The following is a 5,275-nucleotide window of genomic DNA, read 5'->3' as shown; positions in this document are numbered from 1 at the left end:
GCTGTAGGCAAGTTCACTGGACTGACCCATCAGAGGATTCCATATGGATGGTAACCCTAATGTCTATGGGACAAATCCTCTAACGAATGGTGGTGCATGTGATCCTTAGACTTGAGATCACCAAAGCGCCTTGTGCACCGATTGGTGTAGTTTGACACTAATCTAACGCAGTTCTATTCAGAGTTGTCAATACGGTAGTGATTGGCTACATCAAGGAGTGTATCAAGACTATGGTGGATTGATAAATGATTCATCACTCCAGGGTACGGGAGAAGTTATCTCACAACGCAATTCAGTAAATGACAATGACACTAAAACTGTGGCCACAGTGGGATTGAGTTGTTGCTCGATCCAGTTTATAATTCAGGTCATTGGTCCAGTAATTGAATACATAATATCGAGAGTAACTGAGGTTAACACTATTTCTATGTTTTGGTCTCGTCGAGATAATGTATGATGAAAGGATTGGATTGTACAGTAACCATATCGTTGACAGGTAGCTGCTTCGCTGAATCCGAATCTATCGGGTGGCCATGATGCCTTGCTAAGGGCCAATCTTGGTCTGTGTGTAGTGAGACGATTAATTGGTGATACTACACACTGTCGGTATGATAAGGAGCCTACAGGTCACACACTTAGAAGATAATTTAAGAACTTGTTTATAAGAATGGTGTTTTCGTTTTTTTAGGCGAAAGGGTATTTTGGTAATTTCACAGTACAATTAAATTTGTTGAGGTCGTAGCCTTTATTTATTTTGTTAATAAAATTAAATAAGTGAAATTATATTTAAATATGTGTTCCCATATATTTGAATGAATTATTATTATTGTTAAAAGTTTATATATATTATAGATATATATATATATATATATGAATATGAGATTTATATTAATTTAATTTAATTGAAATAATAATAATAATAATATCTAATTGGAGCTGTTTGGGTTGGTGCCCAAGCATATTCCATGATGGAATTGGGCAAAGTGTGCACTATATAAGTGTAACATTTTGTGATATCATTTAATTAATTCATTTTTTACAAAGTTAAAAGTTCCAGCCCCTTTTCTCTCTTCCCACGCCAGATTGCTTTGGTTGTTGAATCAAAATATTTTTGATTTTGTTCTTGGTTCTTAAGGCTAAAGAGGATCTAGCAAATTTCTCTTTAGTTCATTGGAGATTATCTTCGTGTGGACTACCGTTGGTTCGATCCTACTCTTGAGTCGGTAGAGAAACCCATTCAGAGACAAGTTGGAGGAGCCTCCAAACGTGGGTATGGTTTCTTAACCTTGAACTGATTTTTTTGCAGATTCTATTATATATTATATAAACTGTAAATTTGTGCCCTGATCTTGGTTCAAATGAACGATCTATGATGTTTATGTTTTTTTTTTTTGTTTCCGCTGCCATAACTTGATCGTTTCCTAACAAAGGAAGCAATGCATGAAGTTGAGTATGCCCAAGTCCAAGTTTGAGGAATTGAAGACCGATTCTTGCTAGCCTTAATTGAGTCCAAGTTGGTGTCCAAGCCTTTGTTCATGGGCCTTAATAATTGTTATTTTATATGGGCTATTTTAAGCTATTTTAAGACTTATTTTGGTGTAATGGGCTGGAGCTATTTATTTACTAAAGCTCAACTCTTTTATTATTTTTATTAGTTGGGTTTGGGTTAGTTATTAGGGTTAAGACCTATTAATGGGTTGTTAGCCTTATTTTGGGCTCATTAGTTAGTTATATATAGTTGTAGGCTGTTTTGGCCGCACACTTTTTGGAGGAATAATTAAATCTTTCGTTTTTTTTTTTTTTTTTTTTTTAAAGATTGCATCTTGATCTCTAGAACTCATCAAGAATCACCAATTCTTGTGACGTTCGTCCACGAAACTTATCAATCTAAATCAAGATTGTAGCGTTTCAGATTATCTATACCAAGGTTCCAACGATAGATTCGTTTCGGGTCGCGGTTCTTCGAATTCTGATTGTTCCTAGATCTGTACGTTCTTGATCGGCAGGTTTCTTCACAAATTGAAGGAGTTCGCATCAAATATTTATCAATCTAACACAAAAAAGCTTCCATCAAAATCTGAGAAACCCATAAACAAAAAATTAAAATAAAATAAAATTGATACATGACAACGACTATTTTTCTGGCGTAGCGTGTTAGGGATGGGCACAAGCCAATGCGGGGCTAGGGACCCTTGTCTTCGGCCCCGGCCCGAAAGCCCAAGGGGATTCCCTGATCCCGGATCAAAGCCCGTTTGGGGAGTCCTCGAAAAAAAGTCTGTTCCCTAAACGGGGAATTCGGGGATTCCCCAAATTCCCCGTTTGGGGGTTTTCTGTCTTTTTGTATCCTTATTAGTTTTATTATCATTTCCTCCAAATTATATATACCAACCAAAAAAAAATTAAATATATAATATACATATTAAACATAAAGACTATATCATCAAAAAAGAAATTAAATCTATGATGTACATATTAAATATAAAAACCATTATACTAAATTGATAATATATGACAATATGTGACAGATCTATAATCAAAAGATTCAAAACATGACAGTATCAAGATTCAAAACATGAGCTGTCAAAAAGACCCACCCCACAATTATACATATTAGTATTTTTTTGTTAAAATGCTCACCCTCAACAAGTGTTGGATCCGCCCCTGATTAATGATTATAATAAATCCAAATATCATAATTATAATTATCATACATTATACATAATATAAATATATTATATATTAACAGTATAATATTATATATTATTGTATTAAGTAATAAGTATTAACATATATAATGTCTCATTAATATATAATGTATTACACATGATACATTATACATATATATTATAATAAATTTTAAATAAATAACTACCATATACGTATATTATAATAAATTCTAAATAAATAGCTATCACAATATAACAAAGGCAATTAGGTAATAGAATTGAAATAATGATTCAATAAGGGACCAAAAAAAAAAAAAATTATAATGATTTATTGATTCATTATAATCAATCAAAACAACAAATAATATATTACATATATATTATGTATTAACATAAGATTATAGATAATAGCATATTATGTATAAATTATAATGTACAACATATATATGTTATATACATTATACTTATATAGTATATACCATATATAATATACAATGTATAATGTCAAATATATACCATATATAATGTATAATATATAATATCGAATGTATAACTTTTGTTTCATAACATTAACATATTATGTATAATATATATATATTACAAATATTTATAATGATTTATTATATTTAATCTAGTTTTATTTATTACCTATTTGTATATAGTTTCATAAAATACTTACATAATTATAATTTGTCATTGTATAATGTATAATTGATTTTCAAATATTAAAATTAATATAGGTATATATGATTGATTTTTAATTATTAAAATTAATATTGATGTATATATATATATACAGTAAAACCTCTCTATAGTGATACTCTATATAGGAATAAACTCTACATAATCATAAATAATTCAATTCCCAATTTGGGATAGTTATAAATAAGAATAAACTCCACATTGTAATAAGTTATAATTTTTCTAATTCCCGTCTTAAGAAAAGTTGCCTCCACATAGTAATAATTATCTGTATATTGCAAAAAAAAAAATGTTATGTTACATTAAAGGTTTAATATGAAATAAAATATTTATTTAAAATTGTTTGAGATAATGATTTATACTTTAGAGTTGTTATTACATTTTTTTAACTTGCGTATAGATTACTCACTAGCATAAACATTTTCTACATTTTCTTGTTGAAGCCAAATATTTCTAGTTTCTCAAGTATGTTTAGAATTTCTTGGCACAAAACTTTTTGTATTTCCGTACTATCATACTCATGATTATTTCCTTTATCTTTTTGTCCAATTGTAGTAATGATTTCTTCTTTAGTTAAAGCATATATGACTTATTGCTCATTTGGATGATTGAAAAAAACATCAATATCCACTTGATTCGTGTAATGAAGTTGTCGAATCTGATCACTGAATTCTACAATAACTCTTTGATTCTCTTTATCCACTTCATTGGTAATTTACAATTCATCGACATCGGGGATCCTAATTTGGTAATGATTAAAATAATTTGCAGTAGTATGTGACTTCACATCAATTTGCTGCAGAATTTTGTAATGATTAAAACATTTGGCAATAATATATGGCTTCACATCAATTTGTTGTATAATTTTGTAATGATTAAAACATTTGATAATAGTTTGTGGCTTCACATCAATTTGACAATGCAGCAACTACATTTACAATTTCATCAATGATATTTATATTTGTTGGTTTCAAGACACAATCTTCTATCCGTTTCAAAAGTAGACAATTGAAACGCTGAATTGAAATCTTAGTAGTATTAAAACATCAATTGAAATCCTAATACTGTACTACTAAAATATGAATTATAAAGAAATTTTTGTTATCATACCTCTATTAAATTATAACCTTTTTATAGTAATAAAATTAATTAATCCCACTATTATAACTATAAAGAGGTTTTACTGTATATATAATATACGACGCTGGGCGAGACTGGCCAGGGAAAGACCTATCCTAGCCCCGGCCTGTCCCCGAATTCTGGGGCTAATCTTAGGTCTGATCCCGGCCCAAAGCCCGAACGATTCGGGGAAAATCTGCCCCGATCAGGCCTGGGTCGGGCGGGTCCCTACAGGGTCGAGTTTTGTGTCCATCCCTAAGCGTGATCTAGCTACCACTTGGCCCTCAAGCGAGGACTAAATCTAGCCAGCCGTAGGCCATGCCAGCGAGGGGTGAAGAAATAAAATAGGGGAAAGAGAAGAAGAAAGAAAGGAGGAGAGAAGAGAAGAGAGGAAGAAAGAGCGAAGAGAAAAGAAAAGGAGGAGGAGGGGGAAATTAAAAAATATATGAATATGAGGTGAAAAGTAATAACTTTGTAATAACTAATAACCTAAAAATATCAATATAACCTGCAAATCAGTTAATTTAAATGGAAAAGGTTAACGAATGGGGGGTAGGCTCCTATTTTGTACACTAGTGGGTGCTATCTAAAAAAATTGTTTTTCTTTAAATTTAAAAAGTCTAAAATACCATTGCAGTAACTTAAAAATATCAATATAACATGCATATCAGTTAATTTTAACGGAAATGGTTAATAGAATGGAGGTTAGGCTCCTATTTAAAACTATTTGTATAAGCCTCGTATAAGGTGAGTTGGAGTAAATTAACGTCACATGTCACATGATAGAT

The sequence above is a fragment of the Pistacia vera genome, unplaced genomic scaffold (genome assembly GCF_008641045.1).
Source record: "Pistacia vera cultivar Batoury unplaced genomic scaffold, PisVer_v2 Contig167, whole genome shotgun sequence".
Lineage (NCBI taxonomy): Eukaryota > Viridiplantae > Streptophyta > Magnoliopsida > Sapindales > Anacardiaceae > Pistacia > Pistacia vera.
This window is presented reverse-complemented; position numbering follows the sequence as displayed.